This window comes from Ambystoma mexicanum, chromosome 6p, assembly GCF_040938575.1.
Source record: "Ambystoma mexicanum isolate Mex_15411 chromosome 6p, UKY_AmexF1_1, whole genome shotgun sequence".
In the NCBI taxonomy this organism is placed as follows: Eukaryota; Metazoa; Chordata; class Amphibia; order Caudata; family Ambystomatidae; genus Ambystoma; species Ambystoma mexicanum.
In genome coordinates this window covers 1,215,543,447-1,215,557,263 of record NC_090935.1, presented here as the reverse complement: position 1 = coordinate 1,215,557,263, position 13,817 = coordinate 1,215,543,447, and positions in this window count along the sequence as shown.

Genomic DNA, 13,817 nt, shown 5'->3' with positions numbered 1-13,817 from the left:
GGAAAGGGAACAGTGACACCAACAGACAGTTTTGGCCCGCCCTCCATGCCGTTTGAGGTAGTTCATTTTGATTTCATAGAGATGGAGAGGTGCCAAAACTTAAAATACGTCTTGGTGGTAATATGTGCATTCAGTAAGTGGGTGGAGGCATATCCTTTGAAAGATTGCACAGCAATGAGTACGGCAAAAGTAATGTTGAAGGAGTATTTTTCCAGATTTGGCTTGCCCCGGGTCCTATGGTCTGATAATGGACCGCATTTTGTGGGTGCAGTGGTATTACAGATATGGGCTGGTCTCCAGATTGATAAGAGATTCCATAGTTCAAGGCATCCGAGTTCTGCGGGTCTTGTGGAGAGGCACAACGGGATTCTTAAATCAAAGATTAGCAACATTTGTGCAAGAAGCAAGTTGAGTTCGGTGGATGCATTACCAATAGCACTATTATGCGTGCGTACGTCTGTACAGGCTAAAACTGGGCTCTCCCCGTACGAAATCGTAATGGGGAGGCCCGCAAATGTTTGGTGCGCACCTCAGCCAAAACGACTTAGTGAGATAGAACAACCTGTGCTTAGTACTTATTGTGGCCTTTTAATGCAGAAATTGCGTTTCATTCATCAGCAGGTGCAGGAGACATTACCAGTAAGGTACACCGGTCCAGGCACGCGCTGGAGCCAGGGGACTCGGTGCTGCTAAAAAACTTTGAAAGAAAGTCATCATTAGCACCCAGGTGGCGCGGGCCCCATCAAGTACTTTTGGCGACGCAGACGGCAATACGGGTGGATGGAAGGAAGTCGTGGATCCATGCCACCCATGCCAAAAAGATTCCAACTGCACTGAAAGTCTTGCCTGACACTGATGACCGGAAAGAGACAGCGGTCCCAGAAACGAAAGAAACTGTTGCCAGTGAGCAGCCACCTAATCTGCCAAAACGAGAAGTGAAACTTGAAACAAAGCCTGAGACGATTGCCAAAAAGGGGGAAGGGCAAAGAGTGCCCCAACGTTGCCCAGCAGAATCGACATCACTGCTGACCGACGTGAAATCTGCCTTACAGATACCAGCAAAACCAAATCGTGTACCCCTTTGGTGCCCACCAGCACTTGCCAGCATGCCAAAAAATGGATCTGCATCATTGGCGTGGCGCACACCAGCACCTGCAGTAGCGCCACAGGCTGACTTCAAGCCTGAATCTGAAAGTGCACCGGCACTGTTCACGGATCATACGATACCAGGAGCAAGGCGATACAACCTGCGGCCTCGGAAGACAAAGTGATCCGCAGTTTTTTTTGGTTTTTATGTCAACCTCTGGTTCAGCTCATGGACGGAGAAGGAACCAGGGGTGTAGAGGAGAGAAGCGTGAGAATTGTGCAAATCGGACAATTCAAGACTCGCGGCTCCTCGGTGCGATCATAAAAAGTACATGTGTCCGGAACCAGAGCGGACAAGCTGGGCGCACATGATACTGAGGCGATAACTGATCAAAGGTCCTCTGAGCAGTATAAGAAGGGACAAGTGATCTCGCCTACAAACAAATAATCGAATCCAGGCTAAAAAGAACAGGCAAAACTGAACTGTGAGAATTCCATTGAACTTATAGACATCAGAGCAAGCGTGACGAAGAGAGATATCCACAACGAACTGTGATAAGGAAGAAGGACGACGAGAAACATGCCGGGACCGGTTCCAGCCTCCTCCTGCACCACCACCGCTGAGAATGAGTAAGTTATAAAGTCTATAAGTTTAAGAAAAACGCATGGTAAAACAAATTGTATGCTGGCACTAAAGATGATAATGTGCTTTATGAGCGTGGTAGCACCAATATCGACAGCCCTAATATTATGGTGGGTAGAAACAATCCACCCATTAGAAATGTTTTTACCAATAATTAATATATCCACTACTGAAAGCCCGGTTCAGGTGATCACTTATACCCTACCCCCAATGGAAGAAAAACACAGGGAAGGTTTTGGAAATAACACCTTACTACTGATAATGAACATGACACATGCAATCCTAAAGAAAACAAACTGTTGGGTATGTGCCCATTTACCACAGCATGCCGGAAAAGGAATAGGGTGGTATGTGCAGCCATTACCATTAAGTTCTGCATGTAGTGCATCTTTAGGTGCAATGTTCTATAGGAAATGGAATAAGAGTTATACGGCTCAATTAGACAGAACCAACATGAATGAGTTTGAGGAGATAATAATGAAGCCCGTGGGTTGTTCAATTTTCCATAAAGCACAAGTGTAACGCTCACCTGATTCCCACGGAGGCGCAGGTCTGGCTTCGAGTGCTGATACTTCTTCAATGGTGAAGCGCATGACTCTGAAGATGGACAGGAAAGGCCCCTCTACTCTGGCTTCTCTGGCTCGCAGGAATATTCCCCTGTGCGTGAAAAGGGAGTATTACCTACTGACTGAGTTATGCTCAAGCCTCCCACTCTCTTCCAACCCTCCACGATACCCTTCCACGATTCCCCGTGAAGTCTCACCTTAGGGTCAAGAAGGATGAGCTCTCCATCCTGCTTCTGATGCAGGGGCGCGTTGAAACCCAGTTACTTCACTGGATTGAGGATTGATGGGAGTTCAGGTAAGCTTGACTATTCAGGTAAGGCGCTGCAAAAGTTCTGCTGCAAGTTCAAAAGTCCAAGCTTAATAATAATGTTCATTGTCTTGTTGCAGCAAGCGCTAATGCTTATGTCTTTTTCCCCTTAGGGGCCGAGGTTCGGAATGCCGGAGATATGGCGCCGACCCGAAGTGAAACGTGCAGTTCCAGTAAATGACAGGTAAGTTCTGGATGAGCGCTCGGGTAATGTTTTTGCATTCACTCATTCAATGTCTTTGTCTTTTTTCCCCATAGGGGCCGGGGTCCGGAAAATGCCTGGAAGCGGCAAGACCCGAAATGAAATGGGAATGACCCAACAGGTAAGTCTCAGAAGGAAACTGAGCTTTTCCTATTCCTTTCCTTCTCTCACCTTGTTCTTGTCTTTTTCTCTCTAGGCTCTGGGAAGTGGCTGTGGATCCGGATGATCGCTGCTGAAGATGGAGGCGTCCAGGATAGGTGAGTGAAATGCAGCGCTGCAGCGATCGTAGCGAAATGCTTTTAAAAATGATGTCTTCCTTTTCAGGATCGTCGGTGTGAAGTCTCCGTAGTGCTGATTTAGCAGGTAAGGTCTTTTGTCTCCCTTTGCAGGTGACCCAGGATACTGACAGGCGTGGCTGAGGTCCAGATGCAGGAGCTGACACTGTGAGCGTCCAGCTGCGAGGAGCAGAACAACGCGAAGCGTGAGTTGCTGATCGGGTGTGGTTTAAATAGCTTTGGAAGAAGTTCCAAGTGTGTATCCTTCCACCGATCAGGTATGTATCCTTCCCCGACCACACCCGGGTGGAACGTAGTCCCACAGGTAAAGTAGTTCCATTCAGGCCTCAAGAGGGCCTGGATGTAGCAGCATAGTCTGCATCAGGTAAGTGCACATTAAAACACTTGAACACATGTCTAGCTTCATGAGCCTGGCGCCTAAGGCGCCAGGACTGCGTCCAAAGGGCCCCAGCTTGGGCCCGCTGGCACTCCCCTGGGGGAAATGATGCCTGCCTCTGGGGTTGCTGGGTCGGACCTGGCTCCTTGGAGGTAGGCATCATGACAGTACCCCCCCCCTCAAGGCCCCTCCCAAGGTTCTTTCCTCTGGGGGTTTTGGCTTGTTCGGAAATCTCCGGTGAAACCTTTGTACTAATCGAGGTGCGTGGACATGGTTACTTGGCTCCCACGATCTCTCCTGAGGTCCATATCCCTTCCAGTCAACAAGATAGAAGAGTTTCGACTTTACCACCTTGGAGTCTAAAATGTCTTTAACTTCTAATTCTAATTCCCCTTCAATTTGAACTGGATCTGGAGGCTTGGACAATCGGGTTCCATGGTTGTACTGGCTTCAAAAGTGATGCATGAAAAACTGGATGAATACGCATGTTGGACGGTAGATCCAGTTTAAAGGCCACTGGGTTGATTATAGCCTTGATGGGATAAGGTCCTATGAATCTGGGATTGAAGGTTCGCGGGCCCTTGAGGGGTAAATGTTTAGTTGCTAGCCATACCTGGTCTCCTACTTGGTAAGGAGGAGTTTTACTTCGGTGCAAATCAGCGTTTTCTTTATACTTTTTCTTGGCTTGCTGTAAATGACTTGCAGCTTCTTTGAAGGCTCGGGTTATTGTGGAATTCAGATGATTTACTGTGGGCATTTCCAGGGTCAGAGGTGGATCTAGGTCAGAGGTCTGAGGATGGTGACCATACAAAGTATAAAAAGGGGTTTGTCCGGTTCCAGAATGCACTGAGTTGTATGCATATTCTGCGATCCAAAGAATGTCTTTCCAATTCAACTCAGATTGGTGTAACATGCACTGAAGAATTTCACCAGAATTTGACCAAGTGGCTGAGAGCTAATGACATCTAACTAATCCGACCTGCTTGACCTGACTGTCCCTACTAGCGATCCACCTGCATGCCCCAGCTCTGATACCACGTTCTGTATTTTACACCAATGTATATTACTGTACTTATTCCACTGTATATCACCTCCACATTGTTAAATATTCCTGTACCCTTATCACCTCTTGTCTGGACCTAGCTCCAGCCCTCCTCATTCTTGCTTATTGTATACTGCATTATGACCATGCACATGTACCTGTATATATTTTATTTATTGCAGAATGTACTACGATTATGTAGATGTACCTGTAACAAAGTTGAGCATATTCTTGTCTTGTGCGCCCTGATGCTCCAGGGCTTGGTGCGCCCTACAAATAATAAACTAAACTAAACCGAAGATATTGCTCGAGAGTCTGATTGGTTCTCTCGGTTTGTCCGTCGGTCTGGGGGTGGTGGCTGGTGGATAACCGCACATCTATTTGTGCTAATCGGCAACACTTCTTCCAAAAATGGGAGATAAATTGACTTCCACGATCCGAGACTAATACGGAAGGGAAACCATGTATGCGAACTATATTCTCCAGGAATTCCTTGGCCGAGGTGGAAGCTGAAGGCAAACCTTTTAAAGGGATAAAGTGAGCCATTTTGGAGAATAGGTCCACAATTACAAGGATTGTGTTGTAACCAGCACAAGGAGGCAGGTCGGTTATAAAGTCCATTGACAGGGTGTGCCATGGTGCCGGTGGAATATCCAAGGGTTGAAGTAGGCCGGCTGGCCTTTTCTTTTGAGCTTTGTTTTGGGCGCAAATTCCGCAAGACAGAACAAAAGACTTTGTCTTTTCTCCAAGAAGGCCACCAGAAGTGGCGTTTGATTTTTTCCTCCGTTTTAGCGATACCAGGGTGTCCTTCCATTAAAGATTCATGATGATGGGCAATAACATGTTCTTGCTATTCTTTACTTGGCAGAAACAACCGCTCCTGGAAGTAGGGTAAGTCATCCTTAACGGTGTAATGAGGACCCTTTTGACTCCATTCCCGTAAGGTTGAAGAGTCTAGAAGTTGTTTTACTTGCGTTTGGATGTCCTCAATAGTTTGCAATGAAGTTAAGCCTAAGATTCTTTGCTCAGGTATGATGGGCACAGGTTCTAAGCTCGAATTAGGTTCTTCCATGCCAATCCGGGATAAGGCGTCCGCTTTTCCATTCTTGCAGCCAGGGCGATAGGTAATTACAAAATCAAATTCCGCAAAGAATAGAGCCCATCGGAGTTGTCGTGAAGATTGAGCTTTGGCCGTCTTTAAATACTGTAAGTTTCTGTGGTCCGTAATTACGGTGATGGTGTGTCTTGCCCCGAGAAGGTAGTGACGCCAAGCCTTGAAAGCAGATTTGATGGCCAGTAACTCTTTATCGGTAATTGCGTAGCTGATTTCAGGAGGAGAACATTTTCTGGACCAAAAGGCCACTGGGTGTAGTTGGTTAGTTTTTGGGTCTCTTTGCGACAGGACAGCTCCCATGGCCGAACTGGATGCGTCGGTTTCCACAATGTACGGGAGATCTGGGTGCGGGTGCTTCAATACAGGTGCAGAGGTGAATTTGGTTTTCAGGTCCTGAAAGGCTTGTTCGGCCTCAGGAGTCCATTCGAAGCGTTTGTTTTTCTTTAGGAGAGCTGTGATGGGTTGGACTGTTCGGGAAAATTCCGGGATGAATCTTCGATAGAAATTGGCAAAGCCGAGCATGCTCTGAACTCCCTTCACCGAGCTAGGAGATGGCCATTTGAGGATGGCGTCCACCTTTCGCGAGTCCATTCGGACTCCTTGAGGTGTCAGGATGAATCCGAGAAACTCAACTTCTGTGGTATGAAAAACGCATTTTTCGAATTTTGCAAATAGTCTGTGCTGGCGCAATTTCTCAAGAACTGCCCTAACATGTTTTCTGTGATCAGATTCTGAAGAAGAGTACACCAGGATGTCGTCAATGTAAACAATGACACAGACATCAATAAGTTCCCGAAGAACATCATTCATAAAGTACTGAAAGGCGGCAGGTGCATTGCACAAACCGAAGGGCATCACCTGATATTCGAAGAGTCCAAACTTGGTGCGGAATGCAGTCTTCCATTCGTCGCCTTCTTTTATACGCACCAGGTGATAAGCTCCTCGGAGATCTAACTTGGTGTACACACAAGCGTCTTTCACCTGGTCGATAAGCTCAGGGATCAAGGGCAGAGGATAACGATTCTTAATCGTTATTTGATTTAGGGTGCGATAGTCTATACACGTTCGAAGGTCGCCCTCTTTTTTCGGCACGAAGAACAGAGCTGAAGAGACAGGAGACTTGGACGGGCGAATAAAACCATTGGCTAGGTACTGATCTAAATACTGACGCAAATGCAGGTTCTCAGGTTCCGTAAGAGCATAAATCCTACTACAAGGTAGTTGAGCATTGGGTACCAGATCGATTTGCCAATCATAAGACTGATGGGGAGGTAACGTGTTAGCCTGTTCTTTCTGAAAAACGTCTTGGAATTCTTGGTATTCTGACGGTAACTGTACAGGGGTGGAAGTTGCTGAGGCTAGACCCATAGCTGGATTTCTTGGATAACAAGTTGGTTCACAATCAGGAAAACTTATCTTCTTTGCTCGCCAGTCAATTCTGGGATTATGTGTTTCTAACCAAGGAATTCCAAGAATTACTTGAAATTGTGGGGCCTTGATCACATCAAACACGATTGCTTCCCGATGTCCATCCTGACCCACCAGTGTCACTTCAATAGTGGAATGCGTTACAGGCCCTGAGGCTATTTCGGTTCCATCTACTGTAGTGATGACATCTTGGGTTACTTTCGGGCGGAGAGGAAGCTTAATCCTGGAAGCCAATTCACGGTCTATGTAATTTCCAATAGCTCCACTGTCGATGTATGCTTTTATAGCATGCAACTGCTGAGGCTGTTTTGGGTCCACGAGCACCATTGGCATGACAAAATGCGAGGTCAAAGAGTTAGTTTTCAAGCTCGGCAAGCGGACCCCTACGCTTGTCGGGCTAGGTCGTTTGCCGAATCAGGTGTCAATAATTCGTTATCAGTAGCTCCAACCACCTTCTTAGGTGGTTTAACTGGACAATTTCGAAGAAAGTGACCGGAAGTTCCGCAATACAAAGTTGCATTTGCCGCCTTCTCTCTCGTTCTTTCTGCGTTAATGGTCCTTTAACACCACCGATTTGCATAGGTTCGGATACGTCGGTACTCTTGGAGTTAGCGTGGGTTTTGATCGGTATTCGGGTTTCGTACTTGAACCGATCTGCTTTTCTATTTTGAAGTCTGTGATCAAGTTGAACCACCAAGTCTATGTAGTCTGCGCAGACCTGGGGTGGGTTTACTATCTGAGCTAGAACATCCTTAAGCTCTCCGCGCAGGCCTCGATGAAACAATGTGATCCTTTTGTTTTCTGGCCATCCAGTTTCCACAACCAGTCTGTCAAAGGTGGCAATGTAGGGCAGAAGATCCTGATTACCTTGTCGTAAGGATAGCAGTTCGTTATCAAGGGCCTGTCCTTGAGAGTGTCGAGCGAACAATCTTTCCATGCTGGCCTGGAAGCCCTGAAAATTCTGGAGAATGGGATCATCCTGATTTACCAATGGAATAGACCAATCGGCAGCACTGCCACTGAGGTAAGATAGTATAAAGGCTACCTTGGTCTGGTCGTTAGGGAAGGCTCTGGGTCTGCATAGAAAGTGTAAACGACATTGGTTCATAAAGACGGCATATTTCTTGGGATCCCCCGCAAAACGTTCATGCGGGGCCAAAGGCATGTGTCCAGGTAGATTGATTTGTACCGGGTTATTCAAACCCATTGATGTGGAAATGTCTCCGGAATTAGGTAAAGGAGTGTGCCCTGCCTGGGCCTGTAATAACCTTTTGGCTAGGTCATCTGTTCTTTCCTTGGATAGGATCAGTTATCTTTTGAGAGCGTTAGTCTCCTGGCGGGCTGAGTGCACCTCTGCCCGTAATTCCCCCAAAAGCTGGGCCAGCTGGTCAGTCTCGGAAGTCTCCATAGCGCCCGGGTGGGAAATTGTGGGTAGGCTTCGTGTTCTGTAACGCTCACCTGATTCCCACGGAGGCGCAGGTCTGGCTTCGAGTGCTGATGCTTCTTCAATGGTGAAGCGCAGGACTCTGAAGATGGACAGGAAGGCCCCTCTACTCTGGCTTCTCTGGCTCGCAGGAATATTCCCCTGTGCGTGAAAAGGGAGTATTACCTACTGACTGAGTTATGCTCAAACCTCCCACTCTCTTCCAACCCTCCACGATACCCTTCCACGATTCCCCGTGAAGTCTCACCTTAGGGTCAAGAAGGATGAGCTCTCCATCCTGCTTCTGATGCAGGGGCGCGTTGAAACCCAGTTACTTCACTGGATTGAGGATTGATGGGAGTTCAGGTAAGCTTGACTATTCAGGTAAGGCGCTGCAAAAGTTCTGCTGCAAGTTCAAAAGTCCAAGCTTAATAATAATGTTCATTGTCTTGTTGCAGCAAGCGCTAATGCTTATGTCTTTTTCCCCTTAGGGGCCGTGGTTCGGAATGCCGGAGATATGGCGCCGACCCGAAGTGAAACGTGCAGTTCCAGTAAATGACAGGTAAGTTCTGGATGAGCGCTCGGGTAATGTCTTTTCATTCACTCATTCAATGTCTTTGTCTTTTTTTCCCATAGGGGCCGGGGTCCGGAAAATGCCTGGAAGCGGCAAGACCCGAAATGAAATGGGAATGACCCAACAGGTAAGTCTTAGAAGGAAACTGAGCTTTTCCTATTCCTTTCCTTCTCTCACCTTGTTCTTGTCTTTTTCTCTCTAGGCTCTGGGAAGTGGCTGTGGATCCGGATGATCGCTGCTGAAGATGGAGGCGTCCAGGATAGGTGAGTGAAATGCAGCGCTGCAGCGATCGTAGCAAAATGCTTTTAAAAATGATGTCTTCCTTTTCAGGATCGTCGGTGTGAAGTCTCCGTAGTGCTGATTTAGCAGGTAAGGTCTTTTGTCTCCCTTTGCAGGTGACTCAGGATACTGACAGGCGTGGCTGAGGTCCAGATGCAGGAGCTGACACGGTGAGCGTCCAGCTGCGAGGAGCAGAACAACGCGAAGCGTGAGTTGCTGATCAGGTGTGGTTTAAATAGCTTTGGAAGAAGTTCCAAGTGTGTATCCTTCCACCGATCAGGTATGTATTCTTCCCCGACCACACCCGGGTGGAAAGTAGTCCCACAGGTAAAGCAGTTCCATTCAGGCCTCAAGAGGGCCTGGATGTAGCAGCATGGTCTGCATCAGGTAAGTGCACATTAAAACACTTGAACACATGTCTAGCTTCATGAGCCTGGCGCCCAAGGCGCCAGGACTGCGTCCAAAGGGCCCCAGCTTGGGCCCGCTGGCACTCCCCTGGGGGAAATGATGCCTGCCTCTGGGGTTGCTGGGTCGGACCTGGCTCCTTGGAGGTAGGCATCATGACAACAAGTAATAGGCCCAGAGCCCACGAGGAAAGGTACACGGAAGATAACACGACAAAATAGACGAGATAGATTGTCCCTGCCAGAAAAAACATCTGTAATGACGTTTCGTGTAAGAACAGAAGGGGACAAAGATGCAATTCCCCCATTTTACATGGGGAATTATAGCCCAAGAACTGTCCCTTTTTGTCTAAAAAAGAAAGGCTCTTTTTCAGTCGGAACATATACTGGTTGTATGAATACAGTGGTACTAAAATGGGAAATAGAACCAGTATACGTAGGTGATCCAGTTTAATTTATATGTGGAGAGAAAGCATACCCTTGGTTGCCCAGAAACTGGGGAGGTACATGTTACCTAGGGCTACTGTTCCCAGGAGTATTCCTCTTAGAAAGAGCAGCCATGGCCAGATTATCCAGAACTAGAGTCAAAAGGACTGACAAAGGTGTTTTAATAGCAACTGATGTAGCGAAATCATTCATTCCATTCTTAGGACAGATAGTGAACTCCTATAATATAAGGCAACTGTCCAGAATCCTAAAGAATACAATAAACACAACAACAGATATATTATTTAACATGATGTTGGAAGAAAGAGGAATAAGGTTAATGACGCTGCAAAATAGAATGGCTCTCAATGTAATCCTGGTTGATTGTGGGGGAATTTGCAAAATAGTGGGATCAGCATGTTGCGTTTATGTCGATGACTATTCCCCCACGATCTTTGAAGCAATAAAGAAAATGCACGTTCTAAGCTCTGAACTCCCCACGGGAGAAGGGAGCTGGGGAATAGGATCTTGGTTTTGGGGAATACTACGATCTTGGGGATGGAAGTTGATCTCAATATTAGTAATGGTGTTCGGAATATTCCTAACGTGCTGTTGTTGTATACATTGTTTACCCATAGTTTGCGCAGAGGTAACTGAGGGATGTACGGAAGGATGCATGCATATGATAACAAAGAAAAAACAACCTCATGATCGAACTAGCCCAGACCCAAATGAGATGAGAGCAGTGAAAGAGTTGATGGCAATAGATATTGATGAAGACAATGATGTCCACGATAGCATGCAAGACTCAGACATAAGTACTTCAGATTCATCATCACTAGAGGAGGTTTCAATAAATAGATGAGACGTTTGGCATACGGCCAAAGGAGGGTTTGTCAGTCTAGAAATACGGATACCTCTACTTTGAGACCGCAAACGCATTTTGGTGGCCGCGGACCAACCGTCTCATGCACGATACGACAGAATATAGGTTTTCGAGTTTGCCAATGAACGGCCATTTTGATGTAGCAAGAATCGCCATTTTGTTTTCTAACCATTGCTCATTGCTTTCTGTTCCCATTGCTTCGCAGTATATTTTCCGCTTACACTGCTCGACTGTGGAAAATTGTTGTCTGTATGTGAAAAGGACAAGGCTGCAGGGCCGTGAGGATAACAAGAGTTCGCTGAAACACAAACGTAAGCAGCGCCAGGAAGAATGCCCGGCTCCCTCCCGAATGTAGCCTTGAAGCAGAGCTGCAGGGCATTTAATCATTTCACAGCTGCCAGCCAGTCTCGTTATATGGTAGAATATGTTAGAATAATACCGCTAAAGGCTTGAATTATGCTGTTCTAACGGCCCCCATTTGCTGAGCCCGCTAGAGCATGTCGGCTCCCAGGACGCGAATAGCACCTGATAGATAGCAAGGTCCAGAATGCAACTCCCCCCCGTATGTAGTTCGCTTCCAAGAACAGAAGCGCCGTGTTCTATTCAATAACCGAAAGATGCCTTCGCACTCACAAATTGCAAATTGTTACTAGAATAGATGTTTGAAGGTGTCATAGTGGTCGGAGATGTCCATCATCACACCAAGTTCAAAGAAACCCAATAAAGGGGGGGTGTTAACCATGTCATAGCTGATTGTTTGATATGCATTTTGTATATATGTAACTGATGTACGTAATTCACTCTCTTGTGTCCCTCGAGGTCTAGAGATGCATGTCGCGGGGCGTGAGACCGAGTCGGCCAACTGAGACTTTTGCTTTGCAATAAAACCCTGGCTTTGGGAATACAACCTCGTGTCTGGCGTCTCTATGGTGTGTGGTGACCCGCCTTGTTTCCATAGACGTCAGGGTCCCCTAGGGGCCCCTTGCAGTTTGTTCTTCCTCATCTATTGGTTCCTCCCCGTACAGGTCTGCATAGAATTCTCTCACTATCCTGCGTTTGGCTCTCTCCATCCCTACTTGTTTGCCCCCTCTATCCTCCAGAGTGGTTATGAACGCCTTCTGTTCTTCGGCCCTTATCTGTCTCGCTAAGACTGTCCCCACTTTGTTACCGTGCTCATACAACTTTTGTCTGTTCCTTAGGAGGGTACTCTCCAACAACATATTAGTTAACTGCTTACGTTGCTCTCTTACATGTGCTAGTCTCCTGGCCACCTTATTTCTTCCATTCTCCTTATGCATCCTCTCGAGTTCCAGTATTTCTCTTTCCAGCCCCCTCTCTGCCCCTTTCCTTACCTCCCGGCTCTGCTTCGATGCTCTTATAAAGTGTTCCTTAATGTGTTGCTTAAACACATCCCATCTCTCCCCCGGGCTATTTCTCTGCCCCCCCTCTCCTCCATAAATTTACATATCTTGTTCTATGTTTGCTGCCTCACTTCATGATCTCTGAGAAGAGATTCCTCCAGCCTCCATCCCCCAGTCCACCCCGTGTGCTCCCTCCTCCCACTCTAGTGAGACGGGAGCGTGGTCCGATATTTCCATGCCCCCAATGTGGATCCTTCTGGTTGCTTGAACCACCCCTTGCGTTGCCATAATATAATCTATTCGGGAGTAGGTCTTGTGGACATGTGAATAGAAAGAGAAGTCTCTCTCTTGTGGGTGGTGTGCCCTCAACACATCCTTAATCCCCTCTTCCTTAAGCCTTCTTCTCAGGCGTTTGGATATTGTCCCTGTTGCATGTCCCCTCAGCCCATCTGACCTGTCCCATACAGGGTCCACTGCCAGGTTAAAATCCCCACCCACTATCAGCTTCCCCTTCCCGAACCTGCCCAGTTGCTACAAAAACCTTTCAAAGAACCCTTCCTGTCCCTGGGTGGGGGCATAAACTGATGCCCATGTGTATGCCAGGCCACCCATTCTTCCTTTCACCAGCACATACCTCCCTTCCGGATCCTGTTTCACCTTAATCCCTTCTATTCGTAAGGATTTATGGAATAGTATTGGCACCCCTGCCCATTTGGTTCCCACGACTGCATGGTACTGGAGTGAGTAATTCCTGCTACGTAAGCGACCCTCATCTCCCTTCACCAAGTGAGTCTCATGTAGACAGACTATTCCTGCCCCTCTTTGTCAATTTCCCGCAGGATTGTGACCCTCTTATTCGGGCTGTTCAGTCCCCTTACATTCCAAGAGTTTAACCTATATATTCCTTCTTGCTAGTGTTTGCACCAGGCCGCCCTGATGCCCCCTGATTCCTCTGGTCAACTGAGCCTTTGTCTTGCTGTACCCGACCGCCCCCAGAACTAGTTATACATCCCCAACTTGTAACTGTACCTGGATCCATTGTCCAGGTTCTTGAGGTGGTCCCCTTATGAGAACCGTGGGCGATATTCACTCCCGCCCATAACACACCCACTTCCTTAGCCTGCATCAAGCTATATTCTAGTCCTTTAGTCCTTCGTAGTGAGCCTCAAGCTGTATCACATTGTCCTTCTTCATGTCTTCTTAGCCTTTTTTTCTTCATGCTCCACCACTGGGACCCAGATCGTGCCTCGCACGACACTTCTCCTGGATGGTTTATCGTACTGTCCTCCCCTGCTTCTCTTGGAGCCACCCCCAGAACCCTCAAACAATCCTCAACCTGGGAAATTGTTTTTTCTTCATTACCCATCCGAGATTGGAGCCTTGTTGGGAAGAGCCACCGATATC